This window comes from Nilaparvata lugens, chromosome X (assembly GCF_014356525.2).
Source record: "Nilaparvata lugens isolate BPH chromosome X, ASM1435652v1, whole genome shotgun sequence".
NCBI classification, from domain to species: Eukaryota; Metazoa; Arthropoda; class Insecta; order Hemiptera; family Delphacidae; genus Nilaparvata; species Nilaparvata lugens.
In genome coordinates, this window is record NC_052518.1 from 33,361,566 (window position 1) to 33,373,617 (window position 12,052).

The 12,052-nt window shown below is 36.2% G+C and overlaps 1 long non-coding RNA gene across 1 annotated transcript; it reads left to right on the forward strand.

The window, feature by feature from the left end:
• Nucleotides 1-6,318: 6,318 nt before the first annotated feature.
• On the forward strand, nt 6,319-8,238 carry LOC120354974. The gene is made up of 3 exons (XR_005573347.1): nt 6,319-6,926; nt 7,431-7,501; nt 8,188-8,238. It is a non-coding gene; the product is annotated as an uncharacterized LOC120354974 (long non-coding RNA).
• Nucleotides 8,239-12,052: the final 3,814 nt, after the last annotated feature.

A 12,052-nucleotide genomic window follows, 5' to 3' on the forward strand; every position in this document is an offset into this window, starting at 1 on the left:
TGTGGTGTGTGTGTGTTGTGTGTGTGTGTGTGTGTGTGTGTGTGGTGTGTGTGTGTGTGTGTGTTGAAACAAGGTATAATACGGGAGACAATCAAGTATACACAGCACATTAAGGGGAGGTGTGTACACTAAGGGGAGACCCCGTATTGTCACTGCTCAATTTTAGTAAAAATCACTTCTACATGCTTAAAACCATGTAAAAACGTAATAAAAAAAAATCTCCCCATTTTGTTAGTACTCTACCTAATTGGGATACACTCCAGTTCCCGAAATTGCCACCACGTTGTGCTACGATCGCTAATACACACTCACACAAAACTTATTTACGGATTGAGCATACAATGCGGGCTACTTGCATATCCCTGCAAATCTCCATTGTCTCCTCCACTGTTCGAAGTAACTGGTCTGCTATGGGATTTGCCGTGACTCATTGATCACAGCTTAGCGAATTCATAGTTTCTTTTTCTGTTCATTCACTTGTGACATGAGAAGGGAGCGAGGATACATGCTTGCAGAATGTATTGTGGTACTGATTTTTAGTTATTTGGTACAAATAGTCTGTAAATGATGATTCTTCACAAAAAATATCCTATGATAAGCCATATTATTGATTTAGAATGTTCAGTTTATGGATTGTTTCACCTATACTAGTCACAATCATAACCGACGATGAATTAGAATAAAAATAATTTATAAACGTAGGGAAGGATAGTGATTCCATCAATCGCATGTTAAACTCGCGAAAGAAATTTATATGAACACTACATTTATATTAACTACTTATTTGTCAATCAGAAAAATAACTCATTTATCAATCAGGAGAGCGTTATAGATTCCCAGTTTATTTATCCTAGCTTCAATATTAATCTTGAACAGAAATCAAGAAAAAGAAAATTATATGAATCCTGTCCTTGTCAAGATGAATAAAATAAGTTGGTGCATGTATCCAGGTTTTATTCAAATACTGTGGAAATGGTCAGTTGTAGTATTGTTTGGAAAACTGTAAGTGGGGTTGTATTATACATTGAATTATAAACAAGCACCTTTCAGGCAGCTCTGGTTTAGTACTTTGGCATTTCAAAACCTCAATTCAATCGATCTTGGCCAGAATAGAGTCTGTTCCACAAGTGAAGGATTGGTTCGCAGCTTAACCAATGAGAGATTGGAAATGATAGACTATCATTTCCAAATATATCATTTAAGAATTAATGATAATGCATTATTTGTCTGGAACCAGGTATAATCTAGTGCCACATGCGGGAAGGCTGAAAAGAGCATACCGACGACACAGATTGAGAGAAGTTAAGAAAAATGCTAATGCGCTATTCATATAGCAGAGGCTGCAAATCCATGTAGGGATGCTTGGATTTTCATCGATTTCCGTAGACGCAAATCAGGTGATTTGGACCAGAGTTTTGCAACTGCAGATGAGATTAGTCGGTTTTGTGTTGACTAGTTCAGGTCATGATGATGGCTTTCCTGATGAGTTGACTGAATTCTTAGCTACTCTTTAGAGAACTCCACTTCTTGGGGAGCATTTCTAATGGATTATTATATGAATTATTATGAATGGATAATTATTCAAATAAGTCGTCTTTAATGGTTTATTATTGTGATAATTCCATAATATTGTACTATTGCAAACTAATTATCAAGGAGTTTATTCCTATTTATTGAAATATTGTTTTTATAGTTTAATAATTAAACTATAAAAACAATATTTGTGCATGATGTGAATCATTTCAAGATTCATTTGATCTGATTATGTGTTATTATATTGTTTATATTGATATGTGAGCTGATGTTGTTGTAATATTCTGCCAATGCTCTAACTATATAATTTATTTTGAATTGTGATTCACCTTGATGTGTGATGGGGTTAAATATTGAACAAAAGTAGACCACATGCAACGGATTACTCCTACCACAATTCTGATTGGAACATTCATTCGATTGAAACTACTTAATCAGTTTTGCCAGTTTGTACTCTAATTTTTATTTTTACATAGAACTGAAATAAATGTGAGATCCTTTTATGCATGATATCTTTGTGAGTTCTCAACCAATTTTGTTCTATAGATATGTGAATAAGATGTCAAGTCCAAAGTAACCATGAATATAAGTAGGCTAATAAAAGAACCAAATTTTGATCGTTTTATATTTATAGGAATATGATTCCACAATGCGGAGTTCACATTTCCAAGTCATGAATTTATTGATGAGCCTCCTTGATAATTACTGTTACATCTCTATCTTTTCAAGAAAGAAGCATAATTTATATTATTGAGTACTCAACTGAACAATATTATCTCTAATTGTGTACGTCTGTATGCAAGATATGTAACGAAAGGAAGGACGTACAATTTCGAAATATATAATAATAATATTGAGGGTGATGCCCACATAAGCTCTTAGGCTTGTGCGTGGGTATTGAGTGAAAGGGATGATGATGAGAGATGACGACAGGGCTACTTTTTAGGTAGTCGGGACCGACGGCTTATTGTCTCCTCCGAAAGATGGAGTGGCCGTATCCATGTGATTGTGCTGTGGTCAAAAACTTTTGCCCGGGTCGAGATTCGAACTCGAGTTCTCTTGATTGTCATACCGTTGCGTAATCACTTACTCCAGTGGTTCTCAAAGTGTGGGGCGCGACCCTAAAGGGAGGCGCGATGATTCTTCAGGAGGGGCGCGAAGCTTGGTTGAAAAATTATATGAATAATTTACTTCTAAAATAATTATATAAGCATCTTTCTTCTTTCATTCTTTTATTCTCTATTGATTGATACAATAAGTACATCATCAAAATTGAAGGGAGAGAAAAAATAATGACTTTCCCGAAGCCCCCCACCACTCACCCACATACCAGTGAAAGCATTTTTCAAATGATTGATACATTTTTGAAGGACATTGACATGTATTGGAGCAAATGTGTAGGAATTTGTACTGATGGAGGTCGGGCTATGTCAGGAAAGTACACTGGACTTCGAGGGTTGATCAAAAAGGTAGCACCAGAAGCTAGATGGACACACTGTATAATTCATAGGGAGGCTACTTTAGCTGCAAAAGGTATGACTCTTGAACTTGATGGAGTTCTACATGTGGTCGTTGAAACAGTCAATCTCATTAAGGCTGTTCAGTACACTTTTTTTATTATTCAAATTGGATAATATTTTTTAATAAATGATTGTTAAGATCAAGGTGAGAAAAACTGAAATTTTTAAGTGGTCCAATAAGCGAGTTATGAGTTGTTAAGATCATTATGAGATCTCAACAATTATATTGAAAAAGATTATCCAATTTAAATAATAATAAAAAGGTGTACCAAAAACATTAAAGGGCATGAAGTCATGAGTTTCTAGGATTCTCTGTGAAGACATGGGCTCAGAACACACAGCTCTACTGTTTCTTACTGAAGCTCGCTTGCTATCAAAAGGAAAGGCTTCAACTAGAATATTTGAGCTCATACATGAAGTCCTTATACTTTTGCTTGGGAAAAACCACCAAAAATGAAAGTTCTTCACCAACTCAGATTTTTTGCTGCAATTAGCATGCATGGTGGATATCTTTGAGAAAATATATGTCCTAGCCAAGTCTTTGCAGAGAAAAGATGAAAACATTCTGCAATGGACTGAAATGATGGAAAGCTTTGTGAAGAAGCTAAGTTTGTATGAGAGCGGTTTCAAAAATGACAACTTGGAGCTATTTCCTAATCTAAAGCACAGATGAAAGAAACACTACTTATTGCTTATTCCGTGTATAACACACTGTATACTTATTCCGTGTCTAAAGATTATCACTGAAGAAATGTATCCAAAATTTCATACAAATGTATCTAACTCCAGCCAATGAGAAGAAATACGTTTTTGAAAATTTAGAAATCCTCAAAAGTAGTTTCGGAAAATATTTGTATAAATATAAATATAGCTTGTTTATTTAATATAAATATAAACTTGAATGGTTTGGCATGGATTCAAAACCTATTTAAATTCTCAATCAATGAGTGAAGAAAACCTCACTGATCTCCAAGGTGACTCTGTGCTTAAAATGAAGTTTGAAGAATATTCTCTCACATCCTTCTGGATTGGTGTGCGAATGAAACACCAAATTTTGAGTGATAATGTATTGAGGATATTGACTCCATTCACGACAATTTATTTTTTATTTATTTATTTATTTATTTTCATCCACTGACCACCTGATAAAGGGGTATAAGGATATGTCAATTTTTCATTAGTCAAACATAAAATGTTATCATCTACCTACGTAAACCTCCATTTTGAGGTTTATAATAATTTCTATACTCCTCCACTGAGTAAGCGCAAATGGACAGCAACTCTTTTTTTAATAAAAATCTGAAAACCTTTCCAGAAGTATCTTTTATGTGAGAGGGCAATATGTTGTACATCCGGATACCTGAACTTCTTACACCTCTCTCATACATAGCACTTTGATGAGCATCTTCTCTTAAATTATTTCTGAATCTGGTTGGATATTGATGAAATGTTTCGCCTGTATTTAATTCGTTTATGTGTTTCTTTATAAAGCAGACTGTTTCTAGGATATATTGACTTGGGAGTGGTAGAATACCAAGTGCTTTAAAGTAGGGCCGACAACTTGTTCTAATTGATTCTCCCATCATCACCCTCAATGCCCACTTCTGCAATCTGAACACTTCCACTACACTACTAGAATTTCCCCAAAAAATTATTCCATAGTTTAAATGGGAGTGGAACAAAGCGAAATATACACTCTTCAGAGCCATTGAATCAAGAGAAGTTTTCAGGTTTCTCAGAACAAAAATTGCTGAGATTAGTTTTGTTTTCAGGCTATCCAGATGGGGTCTCCAAGAAAGATCAGAGTCAATCACCACCCCAAGTACTCTTATACTATTTACAGATTCTATTTTATGACCATCAATTTTCAAGCTGCCTTCTTTAGTAGTTCGGAAAGGTATTTCTTTAGTTTTATCCTTATTCAAAATCAACATATTGGCTGATAGCCATTTTTGTAATTTAATAAGGGCTGTTTTGCTCTCTAGTTCAGCATTTGGCTGGCTATTGCTTTTCAGTAAGATGCTTACATCGTCCGCATACATAACACTCCTAGCTGGATCAAGGTAGGAAGGCAAGTCATTTATATAGAGAACAAAAAGCAGGGGGCCGAGCACTGATCCCTGGGGGACCCCACTTCTTGTTCTCATCCAATCAGAATGATACTCATACAAGTGGGAGTCAATAACAACCTGCTGATACCTTTTATCAAAATATGAAAAGAACCAGTAGAGAAGGTTCAAGATTTCAAGGAAGCTTTTTTGCTCGAGATCCCCCTCCCCCCTCTCCCCCCTCGTCCATCCCTCCACCCCTTCCCCCCGCCTGTAGGGCGGGGGGTGTTCTAAAAATAGATTTCCCCCTCCCCCTGTCCAGTGGAGGTGAGGGGGAGAGAGAGAGAGGGAGATATATCTTTCTCTCTCTTTCTAAAAATAGATTTCCCCTTCCCCCTTTCCGAAAGGAAAGGAGATAAGAATCAATTGAGAAATTCTCTCCCAGTATAGATGAGAGGGAAAAATTCCTTTGGTGTCAAATTAAAGTGAATTCATATTTCTACATCTAATGCTATACTGACAAATTGAAGTGAATCCATTTCGCTCCAATGGATTGATGACAGGTTCAAGAGATCTCCTTCTTTTACTCATGACATCTCTTTCCCGCACCCTTTCCGAAAGGAGATAAGAATCAATTGAGAAATTCTCTCCCAGTATAGATGAGAGGGAAAAATTCCCTTGGTGACAGATTAAAGTGAATCCATATTTCTACATCTAATGCTATACTGACAAATTGAAGTGAATTCATATTTCTACATCTAATGCTATACTGACAAATTGAAGTGAATTCATATTTCTACATCTAATGCTATACTGACAAATTGAAGTGAATTCATATTTCTACATCTAATGCTATACTGACAAATTGAAGTGAATTCATATTTCTACATCTAATGCTATACTGACAAATTGAAGTGAATTCATATTTCTACATCTAATGCTATACTGACAAATTGAAGTGAATTCATATTTCTACATCTAATGCTATACTGACAAATTGAAGTGAATTCATATTTCTACATCTAATGCTATACTGACAAATTGAAGTGAATTCATATTTCTACATCTAATGCTATACTGACAAATTGAAGTGAATTCATATTTCTACATCTAATGCTATACTGACAAATTGAAGTGAATTCATATTTCTACATCTAATGCTATACTGACAAATTGAAGTGAATCCATATTTCTACATCTAATGCTATGGTGACAGATTAAAGTGAATCCATATTACTCTGCTCCCTGTGAGGTCCCTTGCTAACCCCATTAACTCCTACATCGAAAACCGTTACATGAAAAAATCGATTTATGTGACAAGTGTTTAGTCGTTAAAGTTACTTCAAACAACCTTTTTCAAGATTTATCGATATAGTCAAAAATGTCTAGGGTGAAAACTATAGGTCTGTACTTCTCTCTCTCACACAAGTGTTTATACAATCAATCACAGAGGTGTAGACTGAAACAACATATCGTTCACTCTCTCTCATAATATGTCAACCTTTTACAAGATTTATGCATGTATCAGATTGCTATGTGCTTATAACATTGCTTGAATGATAAGAATATAGATAAGAATCTGAAAAGGTGAATGTGATTTGAAAAGGGGGAGGTGCGCCCACCCACATCTGTGGGAGCACGAGAAGGAGGGGGCGAGCGCTTGCCTGCACAGCTGTGTGCCTCTAGCGGTAAGTCTACTGAGCATGCTCACAACAAACTATAAAAGACCTGCTCACCTTATTTAAATTATCATTCACAACAGAGCAGCTGAAGCATTTCTTCTGTGTGATATTCATTACAAACTTATCAACATCGTCAACAACAGGTAAGAATTGAAAACAATTTTTTATCAAATATGCACACATACATACAATTCGTAACACATAGGTCATATGTATACAGATATAAAAATTGTTAAGCTTTAACAATTTTTATATCCGACCAATTTACCGACTTATGTGTTACTACCAACACATAATTTTTACAGTTGATGTTAAAATGTTCTATTTTTTCTCTGCTAATGCAGGAAGCAAATCTTTGAGGTAGATTTGCTTCCTGCATTCCTTATTTTTAAAATTACACACCGACCGTGTTTATTGGTATGCTCCCTTGCGCTGATAATGGGGTAGGGTACATCCTCTTTCAACTCTCTCAGTGGCACCCAGGGTTTGGGTGCAGGCTGATTGATGAGTTGAACAGAGTCCATCTCCCTCCTCTCATCCTCCTCTGCCCTCTGCACTTCCTTCATCAGGGTGACAAGTGATGACTTGTTCTCCACTGCAGCACGTTTCTGTTGAAAAATATTTGATAAGTGTCTTATTTGTTTCAGATTATCATCAGATCAGATTTGTCAAATCATACTAGAGAACTTGATCAATAGATTCACTACACAATCTCAAAGTGAGTAATTGCAGAATCTGCCAACACTAATATCTTGTAATTCAATTGTATCTCTAATCAGTTCAAATAATATTTCCTTGCTATCAAATAATTTATGCATGAGCGATTACTTTTAACACTAATATCTTGTAATCCAATTGTATCTCCAATCAGTTCAAATAATATTTCCTTGCTATCAAATAATTTATGCATGAGCGATTACTTTTAACACTAATATCTTGTAATTCAATTGTATCTCTAATCAGTTCAAATAATATTTCCTTGCTATCAAATAATTTATGCATGAGCGATTACTTTTAACACTAATATCTTGTAATCCAATTGTATCTCTAATCAGTTCAAATAATATTCAGATCAAATAATTTATGCATGAGTGATTACTTTAAACAATAATTCTTTGCTATCAAATAATAATAATCAAAGACTTGTATGTGTACAGATTTTTTTTTCCAATGATCGATTGTTTTATAAAAAAATCTGTACACATACAAGTTAATAATATTTGTTGAAACTGACCTTTGTTTGTGAGCAGATTGACTCCTCCTCCTCTCCCCCGCCAACCTCAGGGTCGTGCCCCAAACACCAACTTCCTCTTCATCTGCTTCTTCCTCTCATCATTTTCCTCTCCCTACATTTTCCTCTCATCACTTCTGTTTATATAGCATACGTTTCTCTCTCTGTTCCAGGCACGTGCGAGCGAGAGCGTGGTACAAGGCGAAAAAAAAAAATTCGAATTTCTCCCCAACAACACGTGCTCCCAGATCGTTATCAGATTGTAAGTATCCCACACACGATCATTTTTCGAATAGCATCCATGTGTTAGAAGACGAAAAAAAAAATCTCGTCTAGAACTCAGCATGAGACTTCACCTGCTAGAATTTATTCTACGCCCCAATAAAACCCATGATTCTAATTTTATAATTCAAATCAATGTTAGATCCTTCAACATGGAAGCAAGAACCTAATTTTTCATAATCTCTCACAAAAGTTAAATATTGTAGATTTGTCCATCCTTTTTCTGCTAACTGTGCCAATATATCTAGGTGCGTGTCCAAGAGTTCACTTAATTTATATTGATATCTCATTTTTTCTAAAGGAACAGAATGGTATTCACTTAATTGATTAAAATGTCTATCTATAATGAATTGAACGCTCGAATCTGAAGACTTGTTCTCCACACCAAACACATTATCCATCTCAGTACACTAGCTTGATGTTGTATCAGCAAAGACAAGATGACTACCAACAGATTACCTTGCTCTAGCTTATTATTATTATTATGAAAAGCACACTCTAGCGATAATTTATTGTACTTTATAGCACTCTATTTCTAATAAATATTTCAACCCATAGAGGAATAGCATTCTCGATTCAGTTATTAAATATTTCATTGTTTTCACAGCATTTTCTCACCTCTCAACTCGAGTTCCGAACCTCATAACCAGTTGAGCTCTCGTCGAGACAACACAGCTGAGAGGAATCATAGGGTGGTCACCTGAGAGGAATCAATCATAGCATAATCATCTACACCTGTATCCTGCTATCTACACCTGTATCCTGCTATCTACACTCGAGGAGATTCACGCAACATCAAGCACTACATGTAAGTACAGTTTTACTTTGATTTTATCCTCTGAGGAGGAAAATAGTCCTCCGAGGAGAGGTTTTCTCCTCCGATGACTATTTTTCTCCTCCGAGGACAGGTTTTCTCCTCCGAGGAGAAAAAACCTTCTACAATATACTGCATGCATGCGATTTATCTTTAGAATATGCTATATCCGGAACATCCAAGCCCCGCTCTTCTTTCTCACACTCATCGTATAAACAAAACGGTAAATGAATTACTTTTTCAGTTGGTTCACCGATAATATATTTACAATAGACACATTGCAGATATAATGGATTTTTATGTAAGAAATAACCATTTCTCGCAAAATACTCTGCTTTATTGCGTAATGATTTACAAAAGTCACAATGTAGATGGTGTGGAGGTAGTTTTTCAAAGTACTCTCCTTGGACGGATGAATCTTCTGGCATATTAGTAAATGATAAATATCTTTCTTCATATAATCGTAGAATATTATTATCGTAATTCTCCTCTTCAATTGTTATATTTCCTTTCCTTCTACAGTTCGGGCTAAACTTTGCATGTTCGTTGGCTACAACATCATTTTGCTCCCAATCTCCTATACAAACTGAACAAAATACGCAGCGCACAATATCCGGTTCACTTGCGAATACAAAACCGTCTTTCGCCATATTTTCTGCCGACAAATTCTGACTAGTTTTTGTCCATTTTTTATCGAATGTTAATAATCTCAATCTTTCATGTAACATTATCTGTCCTTGTGATAACATCGTGAATGCCAATTCACAACTGATTGTGAATTACATTCCTTTACACATACTATTAATTGGCTATGCCATCCTGATCATTATTCTTTTGTTTTTTCAGTATCATGCCGAGGGAACGCAGACTTCGTGGGATCAATTCCGCAGCAGCCCGCCATCGCATCAGCCTCGATGAGGAGGATATCGACATCACCAGCGTGCTCGAGAGCTCGAAACGTCGAGTTTTCGATATAATTAGGGAACATGCCGCACGCTATGATGGCAATGTTAAATGGTTCATCGTCCTCAACGTTTTGCTGTATAAATTAGTGGTGATGGATGACAAGCAGGTTGGTGACTCTGTCTCATCTCTAATAAATCTACATAGTTACTCCAACATAGCACTAAATGTGCTTGAGAACTATGAAGAGTTTAATGAGCATTTCATGTTAGCTGTGAGAAAAATCCTCTCATCTTTTGAAAATTTTGTAAGATATGGGAGTGGATGGGTGCTAAAGAAAATTGAATCACTGGATGTGAACGTGATTAAATTTAATCCTATATACACATCCAGTTTCATTCAGACACCCCAGTTTTTGAAAAACAAAAAATGTATTATAAATGTGAAAAATCTCTCTGACGAAAAATGCTTTTTATGGTCAGTGCTCGCGTATTTCCATCAGAAGCCAAGGAACTCGAACTTAAGTGTAAAGTATTTGAGCAAGTTTGCTCACACACTTAATACGCGAGGTGTAAATTTCCCGGTGACGACACGCGATATTAAGAAATTTGAAATACTCAATCCGGACATTGCAATTCACGTCATCGCATACGACAACAAAAAGTTTTTCCCCTTCCGTACAAGCATTTTCCGCACGCGTAAACACCAAATTAATCTTTTAATGCTAAAAGGCGATGCAGGAAAAACTCATTTCTGTTTAGTAAATACCGCGAACGGGAAAAACGGGCTATCTCGTCTTCTCTCCCACCTTTCAAAATCCCACGGTCAAGTACATGTTTGTAATTTCTGTTTTCACCGGTTCACATCAAACAAATCTAAGAATTGTGATGGTAAAGCAAATTTGTTGAAACATGTGGAACTTTGTTCCAAGTTTGAATCTCAGCGCGTTTCATATCCTAAACGCGGAGAGACAATTAAATTCAAGAAACTAGGCGCGACGTTGAAGAAAAAGTACACCATTTACGCGGATTTAGAAACATACGTTGTTAATATCGATAATGATGATGATGATGATTCCGATTCTGATGAAATTACTCGTAGTTACACAAAGAAAACGGCGCGACATATTCCCTGCGGGTATTGTTTCGTTGTTATCGATGTTAACGGCGAAATCGCTCACGGACCTGTACTCCATAGATCGAGTAGTTTAGACGAAAAAATCATGGAGAAATTTCTTCAGGAAATTACAGATCTCGGTGACATTTTGTATGAGGATATGAAACGAGAAATTCCGATGCAAGCTTTATCCGAGAGTCAAGAGCGTGAATTTCAAAATTCAGTAAACTGCGGGCTTTGTGCTGAACCGTTTTTAGACAGCGATATTAAATGTCGTCACCACGCGCATGAAACCGGTAATTACTTGTGTGCGGCACATGTTTCTTGTAATTTAACAGCTCGTACTCCGGAGTACATATCGTGTTATTTTCATAATTTCTCCGGTTTTGATTCGCATTTTATTCTAAAATCGCTCGGTAAATGTAAAAAAGAAATTTCCTGCATCGCAAATACGTCAGAGAGATTTTTGACACTTTCAGTAGGCAAAATTAAATTTTTAGATTCCTACAAGTTTATGTCTGAATCCTTGGAAGTATTGGTGCGTAATTTGGTAGAGAGTACAGATATGGAAAAGAAGTTCGAACGATTATTTTCGGTGTTTGATGATCCACCTCGCGAACACAGACAGCTCTTGTTGAAGAAAGGAGTATATCCCTACTCGTACATGAGCTGTCCCGAAAAATTCGCGGAAACATCGCTTCCCCCCATTGAATGTTTTCATAACGACTTAACTGATACACCTCTGTCTCGCGAAGAATATGAGCATGCGCAAAGAGTGTTCTCAACATTCAAGCTGAAAAATCTGGGTGAATATCACGATTTTTATTTATGTTTGGACGTAATGCTATTAGCGGTAGTTTTTGAATCCATGAGGTCTACGCTTTTTAGCTCATATGGCCTCGATGTGACCCATTTTGTTTCCC